The sequence below is a fragment of the Strigops habroptila genome, chromosome 5 (genome assembly GCF_004027225.2).
Source record: "Strigops habroptila isolate Jane chromosome 5, bStrHab1.2.pri, whole genome shotgun sequence".
NCBI lineage: Eukaryota > Metazoa > Chordata > Aves > Psittaciformes > Psittacidae > Strigops > Strigops habroptila.
The window spans coordinates 74,061,725-74,076,767 of record NC_044281.2 but is presented as its reverse complement, the minus strand read 5'-3'; the positions used below and the strand labels follow the sequence as shown (position 1 = coordinate 74,076,767).

Below are 15,043 nucleotides of genomic sequence, written 5' to 3'. Positions count from 1 at the left end.
CATTTCAGTAGTGTTGGTAATTCTGTTCCTGGGTTTGAGCTGGGTGACTGTTTTAAATGTCTCACTGATCTGAGCATAATCCCAACAGTATTTCTGCTTGTGCAGCAAGAGAAGGATTTTGTTGCAATTTGAAAGTATTTTCTGTAAGCTATTGGAATATAATAAGCTGAGATACTTTTTAAAGACTAAGAAGTGATTACTTCAAAGCCACAAAGTAGCTTTGCACTACTGGTTCTTAAAGCTCAGCAGATCTTATGTAGTACCTGAATTATTAATGGCGATAAATTGGAAGAGGAAGCTCCGTTGTCTTATCAGTCTCAAGCAAGCAGTAGTTGGTTGACTCTGCAGAGAAAGGCAGCTCCTTCTGAAGCAATGAGTGAACAGGTCCTTGGTGAGGAACCCTACTGGGAGAATGGCTTGTGTCAGTATGCCCAGAAGATGACTGCCTGTTTTGGACGTTTAGGTAAAGAAATTAAAGACATGCATGTGGATTTTTTATCTCTGTTAATGTGGATGAAGTGTTTCCTCAAGTTTACAGTAAATAGCTGAGTGCAGCTCAGCCTGCAGCCTTGAGTAAGTAAATTGTGTGTGTCAAGTGAGAAAGCTGTGCATGCGGAGTAATTTTACCATGAGTAGAAAGCTTCTGCTGCTTTTTTGTGTGTGTGAACTTGAATGTTGGAATGATTTCTTAATCTCATTTGCTGTTTCAGCTATTTTATTGCTGGGATAACTATATTTCTTGGTATAAATATACCCAGTGTTTGCTATTCCTTAGGAAAAGGAAGATTTCTTTTTGTTTTACCTTGTTTTCTGGGGGTTTATTTTGATGTGTCTTTGCAGTTCGGTTTTGCAGATCTAGTGTGGCTGATTTCAATCTCTTGGGTGTTTTGGTTGGCGTTTTTGTTGCTTTCAATACAAGAATAAAGTCACACTGAAATGCATTTGCAGGAAGCTTAATTCTGATGGCAGAAGTAATTAAAGAGAGCATTAGTGCAGTGGACATCTCTGCTTTTTATTTAGCTGAAGGGCCACTTTAGTCCTCTGTTACTCAGGAAGATGGAGGGGTATTTCTTCTACTATGATTTTGTCCACTGGTGTCTAATTTTTGCTGTTATTCAGTGCCTGCTATTCTGTTGTGCAATTCATTTGTGGATTACAGTCACATTTTTTGTTAACTCTGTTCTAGTAACATTGGTACTGAAGCCTCTATTTCCTGGTTGTATATGGAATATAGATGTGTTTTTATCATGCAGGCAGCCAATTGGTTTAGTGAATTCAGAGGGGATTGAATAGGAAATGGTCTTGAGATGGCTGAGAATATCTATAAATAAAATATTTATAAAGCTGGCAATGAGATAAAATAGTTAAAGTAGCCAGTCTGCCTAATTCCTGTCTCATATCCAGTCCCTTGTGAAAACTGGCACGCTGGGAAGTGCACGTACCTCACACTGTGCTTGGTGGAGGCTTGAGCCCCCAGCTCTGAATACTTGGATTCGGCACGGCTTTGAATTGGCAGTGATTTAAAAGTATTTTGCTGTTTGGCAGATACTGAAGAAATTTCCTCAATATGGGGCTTGGAGCAACCTGCTCTGGTGGAAAGTGTCCCTGCCCATGGCAGGGGGTTGGAACTAGATGAGCTTTAAGGTCCCTTCCAACTCGGACCATTCTGTGATTACTTCTAGGTTGGCTGCCCTGGGTTCCTGAGAATGTATTTCAAGAAACATAAGGACAGGGTTATGCCTTTGTGTTTTCTGCCTTTTTATTTTCTCTTCAGCAAGAATATTAGAAATCAATCTTTTCCTCCTAATTGAGTGCTTGACTTAAGTCATAGGAGATTGTCACTGTCTCTTTGATTCTGGCTAAGGCTAAATCCCAATGCCTGGTAACAGTGTGCTGTACAAGGCTGTCTCAGGCCTTGTCCTTTACCTTGGACACATGGATCTGACCCTCAGAGCTAACTGCTCTGAGCAGCCCTTCATCCGACTCGGAAGCTGCTGTGGTGCTTCCTGGTCTTGTTTTGCTCATTTCTACTTCTTGTCTTTTATATTTCACATGGAGAAAAAGACAAGGGGTAATGGGTACAAGTTGCTCCTGGAGGGGTTCTGGTTGAATACTAGAGGAAAACTTTTCAGAATGAGAACAATCAACCATTGGAATAATCTCCCCAGGGAAGTTGTGGATTCCCCAACATTGGACACTTAAAATACAGCTGGTCAGGGTGCTGGGACATCTAGTCTAGGTCATACTTTGCCATGAAAGGTTGGACCAGATGATCCTTGAGGTCCCTTCCAACCTGGTATTCTGTGATTCCATGATTATGTATGAACACTATGGAGCCTCTTAAAGACACACTCTGTACTTAACAAGCACTAGCATACAAATCATCCTGCTTTGTGTTATAAGCAGCAGCTAGTGCGTGGTCTTTGAGATTGTAGTTACCAGACAAAGACTTTAATAGCCAGGGCTGGAAAGGAGCATGTTAGAGTAGTCTCTCTCAGAGGAGGGAGGACTTTATTTTTAATTAAGCAGTATTCTTCTACAGTACATGGTAGGGTCACACAATGCTAGTATCAACGGAGCTGTTCCCATGTTCCACACCAATCCCATGCCTCTTGGTGGCAGAAGGAGACCGGAGTGCACTTCATGACTTGAAATAACATGGGACCCTTCTACAGCAGTCACAGGCTGACTGCTTCTGTAGCAGAGATACTGTCAGAAAAGGACCCCTGATCTCTGCTGCCTCCCAAACTAACGCTGCAGAAGCCTGCCAAGTGCAGAAACAGATCCCTGCATGGCTGAAAGTGGATTCAGCTTCTTGTGCCTTTGCTCTGCGCCTGTATCTCTCAGTTGCAGCTCTTCTGGGCAAACTGCAAGTTAAAGGAATCGACAGAGGCTTACATGGTGTTTGATTATGTGAGAGAGGGCGGCAGTTTCTTCTGACTACTGCTATACAACAGGTGATACTAGTGTAGTACTCATTGCAATAGTGGGTGTAAGGACTGTCTAGGTGAATGTAGCTGGAAGGTTGGAATCTGCATGGCTACAACAGGCAACTTGGAGCCAGTCTTAAACCAGTGTATTCAAACTCCAGCAAAGGACAAGCTTTACTTCTAGGATTTAGCAGCCACGCTGTAGCAAATGTTACAACACTTCAAAAAGTTATTGCAGAGCTCACCTTTCTGCTTTCTGAGGATTAACTTCTGCAGCAGTTAATCCCAGGGCAATGTGTGCTTTTGCCTTGCCTGCCTCAAAGGGCAAAGTCCCCCCTTGACGTGTTGGTGAGGTTGGATTTGACTTCCGCTGTTGTCACATCTGCTGTTGTCAGATGTCCCATTCCTTCACCAATTATCCAGCAACAACTCTTACACAAAACTGATAAATACTTGTGTTAGAGGGCCATTGCCTATGAGCCATCCCTCTGCCTTAAGCACTGAGGGTAACCCACCTTCAGCGGAAGTAGTAGAAGCATTTGGAGGTTCAGATCTGTCTTTGCCGATGAGTGGCTGTGATGTGCAAGTCAGCAGGTTGGGAAACGTGGGAGAGGTTGGAAAATTGCTGCAAAGCATCATTTCCTAGGGGGAATGCTTAAAACATGGCATTTGCTGAAGTCTCTGATCTGATAGAAGAGACTTTAAGGCAGAACTTGAATTGCTATATTTATTGAGCCAGCTCAGCTCTTCCTCAAATATACATTAGCATCACCCCATTAAAATTAGTACAGTGGTGCAGATTTATTCTGGCTTTGTCTCACTGTGTCTGGGATTGATTTTAAACCCAGGAGAATGGCTGTTTAGGGGGATTTTGGACTTGTTTTCAAGATAACATAGAAGCAATTTGCCTCATAGGAGGTGTATAATAATAGATGACCAAAGTCTGGAGTTGTGAGATGATATTTTCTTTTTTAAAATAATACATAAAGCAGTCTTCAAGGCCTGTCCCTATGTGCATTCAGGACTTAAACTGTGGGTTTTGAGGGAAGAATTAAATGACAGTTTCTCACTGTGCTCAGTAAATCTGTTAGCGGGGTTTTTTCACATTCTAATTTAGCACAAACCTTAATGCAGTTACTACCCTAGGTCATTTTGTAGCTATAGCTGAATTCTGTATGGGAAGGGGAATTGAAAGCCTGGGCCAAGCGCTGTCTGGGCAGTTGTCTCTGAGAGTTTGGTTGAGTAAAGGAGCTGAAGTTGTCTCTGAGCAGGTCCTGGTCTGGGGTCTACCTGTGATTCTCTTACTGATGATGAATGTTGGTTTAGGTTGCATTTTGTTGGTTTTATTTCTTTATCTGTTGCTTTGGAATTTCCTGTGACTTTCCCATGCCCCGTTGATGATTAACTCTGCCTTTACCCGGGGAGAAATATTCATTAGATGATTAGATTAGCAAGTCACTGGAATTGGATTAATGTAAATACATCTCGTAAGTGAAGCAGGAAGGGTTGGCACCGTGTCTGCAAAACTTCTCCTGTCAGCTACACAGGAAAGTGGAGATGAAGAGCACAAGCGAGCCAATCTGTAATAGTTAAGGGAAAGCTGAAGTACTTTTGTTTGGAGTAGGCACTGAGAGCTGTAGAAAGGATTTCTCCAGAGAGATCTGCTTATGAAGCAGTGCTAGCCAGCCTTTAGTAAACTCCTCAAGAAGGAGAACCAATGTGCTCTACCTTTACTATAACCTTTTTGCCTCAGTGTACATACAGACCTGGCATGGAACAGGGACATGGTAGATGAAATGCACAGATGTGCATTTGTAGCTGATGATGATGATTCTTCCATAATAAGATTTTTGACACAGCAAGGTTTTTTGATTTTAAACTAATCCTCTTATGTAACTCAGTTACGTTCTTTCTCTTGTCCTGAATATTAATCTGATATTCAGATTCTCTTTATGGTTTTGCTCCTGATTTTTGCATTCCCGGGGATGAGTTGCAACTGATTGCAATAGTTTTAGATGGCAGTCACCTGATCAAGCATACTGTCATAATCTCTTAAAGATAATCGCTAAAAATATATCTTCCTTAATCTCTTTTGCTGGGTAAGAGAAAACGAGAAGGATTGGTAAGGGCAGTGTGCTGTGAGTAGTAGTCTGACTGCATGCACTAGCTCCTTCCAAACAGAAATGCCATCCTTCCCCATCTTAAACAGCTTCAGGAAGCTGTGTGGATCAAGTAAAACTGAGGAATTGGTGCTGGAGAAGGTGAAATTCCGAAATTCAGTCAAACGGATGTCAATTATTGAGGATGGGGATATTGCAGAGGTCTTGTATCTCATTCCTAAGCAGAGCTTGCTGAAGCAACTGCCCTACTTGAATCCAGATGACTACTACTTATGTGAGCGGTTATTTGACACTCCTGAGGATCTGGGTAAGTGAGGACTGGCATCGGATCTTGGTTCCTGGTTGGTGAATAGGCTGAATTGCTTTACAGGTAGCTTATTTTAAGTGTAGCAGCAAGATGCTTTAGGACAGCAGGTGTGCTCAGGTGTGGAGAAATATTTATATCGCTGACACAGAAGAGGGAAAAAAGAATAAAAAGCCAAATTAGAATCTGGATAGTCAAAAGCAGTTGATGGATGTAGGTGCAGCTCTCTCTATGTGGCCATTCTGGGACAAAGGGGGCCTTAAACTGTAGAAGTACTCAAGCTAGAGAAATACCTTTTGAAAGCACATCCTGTGCCAGTGTGTTCCAGAGCCTTCCTATGGGTTTTTTGAAACTATATTCGCTTTTGTTTGTTTTAAATCTATTGCCAAGTAGCTTCATTTGAAGCTGCCTCATTTTTGAATTGGAAGAGGTGATTAAAAGTCTTTCTGTGCTTTCCTTCTTGTCACTTGCGAGTTTATTATTCTGTTGTATCTTTTATAAAGGTACCTCCTTTTCTAGGATAAGCAGTCATAATTTATTTAGATGTTCTTTGTGCAGGAGCCAGTCCATGCCTTTGATTATCATTTTTACCTTTGGTTTTCTAATTCTCTTGAACAGTCGTGGAATTCAATGTGTAGCATAACATGGGTGTATGTACAGAGTCACAACAGGGCTCTTTGTTCTTCCCAGTGGTTCCTAAAATCTAGTTTGTGTTTTCAATTAATATTGAACACTGGTTTATTCCTTCACGGAGCTATTGGTGGTGGAAGGATTATATCTAGAATTCATCAGCTCAACTGACCTGTTACAATCTATTAAAAAGCAACAACAACGACAAAGAGTAGTTTTCTGGAAACTCCAATCTATGGAATTAGCTATAAATGTTAATTTGAAGCTTTCAGGTAGATTTCACAAACATTCTCTGCTAGGACTTGCTTTATGGATCTCAGTTTTGATAACTCAAACTGCGAGTGTGCCGGAATTGTACCTGTACTTAGCAGATCAAGAAAATTACTACAAACTGGCCACTCTTCCCAGCTCCTCAAAATGTTAATACTCAGTGACTGTATATAATGGGCAAGTACTTTTCAAAGATGTGCTTTCGAGTTCATCATTTTGTCAGTGCTGGAAAATGCTTTTTCTTCTGTGCAAACAGCTTCTCGCCAGTCAGCTCTGTACCCAGTGAACTTCACACTCTGAAGAGTAATACAGGGCAAACCCCATGTGCTCTTTTGGATAATTACTGCTTCTGAGTAATTAATTTTACAACTAAAATTTTAATTAAGATATTGCTAAAACATGAGACAAATATATAATATGGCTGTAAGCCAGAAAAAGCATTTATCATTGTGCCTTGCCAGCCCCCTCCCAGCATTTCACATTGGTGTTCTGGAGAAAACATCTAGAGACAATTTAGGCATCTTTATAAATAACAATTTCGGATAGGAAATGAATTGAATGAGCAGTGACCAGTTATACAATCAATCCATGCAGGACTCCAAAGAAATACCTTGCCACTGTAGCAGGCTGGGAGCCACCTTTTTGCACAGGTGCAATTGTCTTCTAATTTCTGTGGGGCTTAAACTAATGTAGAAATCTGCCATTTTGCACATTTTCACTCATTTATAAGCAATCACAAAGACAGTGGGACAGGTTCTGATTAGCTTTGTGCTGCAATAGATAATGCAAATGACCACTGGGGCTTTTGTCCTTTCATCCTACAATTTGTGTGCTGCTATTCAATAGGATGGGTGTTGTGGTCCTGCTTTCCAGTGCCAGCTGAAAGGCTGCAAGGTGTCTGGTGTCTCAGCTTCACTTATTACAACATTTGGAATCAGAATCTCGCCTACTTAGAACAAAAATAGTGGAATGGTTGTTGAAAACAGCCTGGTTGTAAAGCTGTTTGTGACTTTAAGATGCAAAACACACAAGTCTGTGTCTTAGGCCATGTGCCTGCTTGGGGATTATGGTGCTTCAAGTAGTACAAGATTTAGCAGCTTATATACTCTGCTGAAAGACAGTTGCTGTCTGTGTTTGGCTTTACAAACAGAAATTAGAAATTACCCTGTTCATGGCATTTGGAGACATAAACAATTTTCCCTGCTGCTCATAAGTGGAATCATAACCATCAGGAAAGGCCCGTGTTTTAGGTTTTTAGAAAGTGAGGAATTCTCATTAAGTGCAGAGCTCTTTGATATTAAGGAAATGAGTCTTTTGAGTCTCAGCAATTTAACCTTTGACTTCCTTTTACTTAGCACTCGTATCATGAAATTCCATCCCCTTCATAATGGGAATGTTGGAGGTTAAACTTGTCTCATGAGGTGAAATGGTGGCATGATACTGACAGTTAAAAGTAATTTAAAAGTTGAAGAAAAATTTAAAAAGGAGTTCAAAAGAGGCTTTGAATCACTGAAAGGCTTCTCATTCTGCATTTCCCTTGAGTTCGTTTGGCCAAAGACTGATGAACCACTTTCTCTCCTGTTTCTAGGGGATGTGGTAATTCCCAGAGGAGGGATTGCCAGCAAACTGTGTGGTTTACTGCAGCAAAATCTTAACCTAGAAGGCCTGGTTCAGCACGTGGCTTTGATTCTCTGGAGGCCAGACTCCAGCACAAAGGATTCTGTAGAAAAATATCTGATATTCAGGAATAGCAAAAGGTGAAAGTTGGTTGCAAGAGAGCAGTGAAACTTTAGAGAGAAAATTGTCTTGGAACTCTGTCATGTTGCTTCTTGTATGAGATGCTATGATCTGTTGCTTGTACAGGTGACATCTTATACATCCCTCCAGACGGATTACTCTTTAGATGTGACAGTGGTATACACCTGAGGAAAAGGAGATATGTACCATATTATCTAACCAGCCTCCTGTATTTATGTAACAGTCTTAATTTAAAGCACTGCTTTGCGAATAGCTGTTTGTGTTGGATCAGTTGGATGTAAAGGAAGACGGAAGGAACCTGAGAGGGTGAGAAAGACATGGGAGGAATCTAGAGAGCATGAAAACAGCTCAGTGGTGAGCCAGAGGGCAGACTGGACTGGTGCAGGAAAATTTATGGAGCACTGAGACCCTGTTTACTGCTCCCTGGATTAAAAACTGACTGGATGGCCAGGTCCCAAGAGTGGTGGTGAATGGAGTTAAATCCAGTTGATGGCTGGTCATGATTGGTGTTCCCCAGGGCTCAGTGCTGGGACCAGTTCTGTTTAATATCTTTATCAGTGAGCTGGACAAGGAGATTGAGTGCAGCCCCAGTAAGTTTAAAGACAACACCAAGTTGAGCTGGAGTGGTGATCTCCTTGAGGGTAGGAATGCTCTGCAGAGGGATCTGGACAGGCTGGATCAATGGGCCAAGGCCAATTGTATGAGGTTCACCAGGGCTCAGTACCCTGTCCTTAACATGCTCTAACTTTTGGTCAGCTCCAAAGTGGTCAGGCAGTTGGACCAGATGATCACTGTAGGTGATCATCCAACTGAACTGGTCTGTTCTATGCTATGAGAAATGGTGGTCTGGGGAAAAGAAGGTCTGATTTTTCTGTGTGTATGTAGTGCAGGGAGGGAGGGGTCAAAGACATCAGCATGGTGATGTGAGGGTAGACACAGAGGTAGGGTGTTCTTGGGAGGCTTTAGAGATTTAAGAGGTCCAATTATGAAACACTAGTTGCACCATAAACATTTGAATCTTTGCCCACTGTTTTATATCTAAGTTCCCGCACACCAGCTTGCTTGCATCTGTAGGGTTTTCTTGCTGTGTTAATGGCAAGAAAGCTGGAGCCCCCAGCTAGGCAAAAGAACAGGCATTGTTTTGTGCCCCATTGTCATTTTCCATTCTTGGTACCAAGGAGTGCTCCAGATCACTCTGAAGACTGCAGGTCCTGTAACACCAGTCCCTGTTGTTACCTGGACAGAAAGAAAGAAGGCACAGATAAAAAACAAGAATTCCTATTTTAATCTTTGATCTTACTCACTAATGGTGTTTATAGTAGCTCCCCGCAGAATGTGCTTGATGTGACCTGTCGCCATAGGATTTTAGTGGTGCTGTGTGAGCTTCTCAGGTGCCCAAAGCTGAGCAATCTTGAATGTGGCAAGTGTTGATATGAGAGATAAAAATCCAGATTCTGCTGGCATTGTAGCAGGTGGTACTCTTCAGATGCTGAGAGGTGCTGAACAGACTGTTCATGTACTTCACATGAGCTGGTTCTTCTTTTTGAGAGCTATTCAAAAGAATTCTTTCAACTGAGCAATCTCTCCTTGCCTCAGTCCCTATAATTCTGTTTTGTTATTATTTTTTATTAATACTGATAGAGTGAATAGGGAGCATGATTTTAAAGTTTGTGGTGATCCCAGTTTAGGAGCATGATGTCATTCTTCTGCAGGGCAATGTCTGAATTCACAGTAAGTCAGCTAGATAGTTTGAAGTCATGCAGTTGAATTTCAGAGACCAAAAGCGGGAAGTGTTGGACTTGCATAGATAACAAATGGAAAATAACACTACTCCAGAAAAGTATACGGAGGATAATGATACTTATCCCAATGTAAATATAGATCGACTGTATAATACTGGTGTAAAAAAAGCCATTCTTTTTCTGGGATGTGTTAGCGGGAGAGATATACCCCAAGGCAGATAAATTTTCTCTGTTGCTGAAGAGAACACTGCTGGGTACTGTCTCTAGGTTTGGCCATTGCATTTTGAGAAAGCTACTGATAAATTGGAAGGAAACTAGCAGAAGCAGTGAGAATAGCATTAGGAAGAAAAACTTAGGAGAGAAGATTAATAGAATTAGGTTTGCTGAAGCTAGAACAATGGAGATAAGTGAAGGATTTAGTCAATCTTCAGATGAATAAGGGGTTGTCAAATGAAGATATGTTCTGCATTGTCCTGAGAAGCACAGACAAATGTGCCTGTAAAAAGCACTGAGTGGTGGGTTTGTGTTTGAAGAAGGATAGCTGAAACTCCCTGTGTTAGGCCCTAATAATCTTTGCTTCTGTAAATATACAGTTAGCTTGATTGGATTTTTAATTACATTTTAAAAGAAAAAGTAATCAATTAGGATAATTTCTTCATCCTTTGCCCATTTGCAGCTTCTCTACTGCAATTTAGTCACTGCCACATTTATACTTGAAATATTAGAACATTTAAGGCCATCTTAACCCTTGGCTTCCTGTTTCACATTTCCATTTGCTGTGTGACAATTTGATGCCAGTGTTCGAGATCAATCCAAGCTGATTTGTTTAGTAGTGCATCAGTGGTTTAGCATTAATCTGCATTAACATAGCATCATTTAGAGCAAGTGAACTCACCTCCGTAGGGCTCACTGCTCTCTCTCCACCTAAATTATTTGTTATCTGTTATCCAATAAACAAGAACACAGTTACTGCTGTTACTAGATGCTAGTAAGAAAAATGGGCTAAATCAGCTTTAAGTCGAAGGGAATAATGAAAACTTTGTGGTTTCTTGTGTGGCTGTATCCATAGTCAGTAGCGTGAAGATTGTTCAGGGGAATTGGAGCAAAGATGTCACTTGCTTTGTGACTCTGATACTGACGGGTGCTGGCTCTGACTGGGAAGAGCATATTGTGGCTACACATCCCCCACTGTTGTTTACAGGGAGTCCTGCTTTTGTTCTGTATATGACTGAAACTTCCTCTCCTGTGTCTGTCATTTGCAGTTGTATAACCTTGGTATTTTAATCAAACAGCTCAGAGAGAAAGGCAGTTCCCTTCCTGGGCAGGGTTGAAGCAGGACAGCGCTGCGGCTTGCCTTCCACCCTTGAAGTAGTGAGAGCAGCCCCTCAGAGCCACCACAGCCTCTGGCAGGCAGGAAAGATACAGGTAAATCTGAAATAGAAGCTGGCTTCAAGCTGAAGAAGTTGTAGCCTTTCTGCCAGGGGGTGAAGTATCCAGTGGTACTGGGATGGCAAAAAGAGAAGTAGGAATTGGTGTTTCTTCTCTGAAAGCCATTCTGCTTATCCATGAGGTGAAACAGTGGGAAAACTTCAGAGCAGAGAGAAGAGTATAGGAAATGGCTGTCTTCAGCTACTCCAACTTTGACTTTGGGGCATGGAGGGAGTAGAAAAGGAGAGAGAAGCTTGATACACAGCCTTCATCCACTCCCATACGTTGTTTGTACTGGCTGAGGAAAGGATGTATGCTAATTGCTGTTGGCTCCTCCTCTTTTATGGCTGAGAGGTGGGGATATCATTAAGTATACAGGGACCTTAAAAGTGGCTTTTAGTTTGAGAGAATGATAAATATTTGGTAGACATCTGTGGGCAAATAGTTAATGGGAGAAGAAGGGAAGAAAAGGAAGCAGGAATCTTCTTCACCCAGGTGACGCAGACAAGGTGCAGCTGAGAGGGAAAGAAGATGGTGTTAGAATGTGAGGTTGTGATTACAGTTTTTGCGTTATCCTGCTTTTGATCTTTCAGTTGTTTTCCTTTGAAGAATGGATCTTTATGGTGGGATGCAGAAACACTGTGGTACCATGGAATGTTTATCACTCGTTTGTTACCACATGAAATAGACGGTGGAGCTGTCTGTGCAGTTTTCATCATAAAATGCAGAGGCATTAAACTGTAAAATTCAAAACTATAAACCCAATTAACTTATCAGTGTACATCAATACTTGGAAGATTTGATATTGTTTATTTTCAGTTGGCAAGCTCTCCTTTAAAACATGTGACTCTTTCCTTTGGAGCAGAGGCAATACGCCATCCGGTTTGGTGTAAACTAACCGTGAGCAAAGCTGCTTGTGGAGCAGTAGCAGTAAAATAGCTTTGGTATTTTATCTTTTAAAAATTCCAGTCAGTGAAGAGTTATGGAATCAGTTATGCCTAGTGTGTTTTCAATATCGATTTGTTGTAATATGCTTAACATTTTTATAGTGATCCTACTTTTGAAACAGCAACAAGTAATTTGAAAGAAAGCTTCAAATATATATGTGTTTATGGGCTGAAATAAATGACCTCCTTAGCTAGCAGATAAAATCAGAGCCCCCAATAGAAAAGTTCCAGAAGCTGGAATGAGGTGACAAAGAATTTTGAATATATTGTTTGAATATATTAATATTACACTATGTAACCGAGTCATATGTACTTGGAAAGCATATTTTTGTCTTTGAGGTCCTCTGTGGCTTGTTTGATAGGATACTGGACTGGGAAATAGCTGTTGGCAGTGAGATACATTTACAGGACAGATTTAGATGCCTTTTTTTAAAGTCCTATATATAGCTTAATATGCGATCAGAAGAGAAGTAATTTGCCATTTGGCACAGTAACAATTGATTGGTCCAGTTTAAATGTAAGGGTGGCATATATCCAGTGCCCACGTGATGAGTGGTCTCATCTTCAGGGATCATGGACCTGTATTGGTGCGTGCTTTGCTGTGTGTTGAGCAGGTTGTTTGAGCAACCTGGTCTAGTGGAAGGTGTCCCTGCCCATCGCAGAGGGTTGGAACCGGTTGAACTTTAAGGTCCCTTCCAACCCAAACCGTTCTGTGATTCTATGTGGTGTAGCTGGGGCATACACTAAAGGTTAACGGTTAGTGAAATAATCTGTAACGTCTCTCAAGACTGCAAATCAAAGAACTTGTTTCTTTTCTCTGCAAATTAACTGACTGGTGGGAAGCTGCTTTGATCTGGCGGTTCGTGGACCTCTCGTGGAGAAGCTCTTTAGTGGGTTTTACTGTATTCCTGCTGATTTCACTGAGCCAAAACCTCCCAAGACAGGCTGTGGGGGTTATTCTGGAGTTAATCCAATTCTCAAGTGGATTATCAATATCAAATCTCCTTAACCTTAGGCATGCACAGTAAAGCATGACACTTGCATATATGCTTTCCTCTTGGGGATTCCTGCCTCTGCGCAGTTACTTGTGGTTTTCAGCAGTGATTTTTATCAGCAACAGCACTGGTGGAGATCATGATTTGGCTAGATGAATTTACTTCATAGCGGGTGAATAGCGGCAATTTTATATGGTAGCTTTTAAAACACAACACTGAGTTGAAACCACTGTCACTACAGCATATTATTTTACTTTATCTCAGGTCAGTGTCAAGTACATGTAGCATAGTGTAAAGGTTCACACAGGTGTTAAGAAAGCATGATCCCTTTCTAAGGATTAGCAATAACATAAGCAGTTTGGAAGCCAGTTGTTACATCAATAATCTAAATGTGTGGTCAGAGGTAAATGTTTGTACATACCTACAGTTGGAAGATTACCCATCAGTGCACTTTGTGTATTTTTGGGGCCACTGCAAAGAAGTATAATGTAACCATCTTTTCTCATCTGTTTCTCAAGATGATCTGGAAGTTTCAGGTGCTTTTACATAAGTGTGTGTTACAGGCTTCTTAATGTTTAGAGCAAAGCCAAATGTCCTTGTTTCCTTGCTTTGTTTCGCAATAAAATAGACATTACTCCTACTATTTTATCTGTACTTTGCTGGCTATTACTGTTCAGCAGAATAGCAGCCTACTAAGAAAATCGTGTTTAGGAGAACCTCAGAAAATACATTTGTAAGAAATCCAGACCTTTGAATAGATCAAAACCTGAGAAATGTTTTATTCCTGAGGAGTCTAATTTGAAAGAATATTAAATGATTCTGTTAAAAAAGCACTAACCCCCCAAATCCTGGCAGATCAGAATGACTGCACTATGAATTCTGCTGAATCATTTGATTGATGTATTTGCTAAATTTTAATTTCATTTACTCTAGAAGAATGATACACGATTATAAACGCCAATATTACAGACTCACTGTAGTCAAAATAACATGACACAGGCTACAAAGAACGGCTTGTAGCGGAAAAGCTGTGGGTAGGACCCGGGCCATCAGGCATTATTTGCTTCAAAATCAGTCTTGATAATAAGGATAACGTGATTATCCCAAGATGTAGCATTGCAGGACCATAGTATGTCATCATAGAATCCCAGACTGGTTTGGGTTGGAAGGGACCTTAAAGCTCATCCAGTTCCAACCCCTGCCGCGGGCAGGGACACCTTCCAGTAGAGCAGGCTGCTCCAAGCCCCTGTGTCCAACCTGGCCTTGAACACTGCCAGGGATGGGGCAGCCACAGCTTCTCTGGGCACCCTGTGCCAGCGCCTCAGCACCCTCACAGGGAAGAACTTCTTCCTATTGCCTGATCTAAATCTACCCTCTTCCAGTTCCATTCCCCCTTGTCCTGTCCTTACCGGCCCTTGTCAAAAGCCCCTCTACAGGTTTCTTGTAGCCCCTTTAGGTGCTGGGAGCTGCTCTAAGGTCTCCCCAGAGCCTTCTCTTCTCCAGGCTGAAAACACCCAGCTCTATCAGCCTGAGAGGGAACAACAAACATATTCCTCTCTGCTGGATCTGTGTACACTCCTCTAGACTGTTTAAAACCTGTGATAGTGCAACATAGAGGGTGTGAGGTGGTGAGGTCAGTCTGTGGGCTATAGGATGACCGCCATAAAGGAACTTCCCCTGCAGCTTGCCTGCAGGCCTGGGAAGACTAGTAGATTAACTGGGGGGTCCTGTAAGAACCTGGAGAGACAACACAGCAACATGTGCAAGAGCAGCCTTACTAAACACCTTGCGCCTTTCTTCAGGAGCACACACCCAGCTATTCACAACTAGTATGGGGAGTGCTTTTGTCAGGTACAGGACGACTTCTGCTCAGCATGTCTACATGAATCTGAAAAGCTCCACCAAAGTCACCAGCTTTG

At 41.7% G+C, this 15,043-nt stretch overlaps 1 protein-coding gene across 3 annotated transcripts in view; it reads left to right on the top strand.

Annotated features, from left to right (window-relative positions):
• ABLIM1 (actin binding LIM protein 1) overlaps nt 1-15,043 on the top strand; it is a 225,521-nt gene that overhangs the window by 85,970 nt on the left and 124,508 nt on the right. Inside the window, exon 1 of one of the 3 annotated variants that reach the window (XM_030487232.2) lies at nt 11,160-11,179. The exons of the other annotated variants lie outside the window; for them this stretch is intronic. The gene's annotated coding sequence lies outside the window, so the exon portion shown is untranslated. Of the gene's footprint in view, nt 1-11,159; nt 11,180-15,043 lie in introns of those variants that run through there. 3 annotated transcript variants of the gene reach the window in all.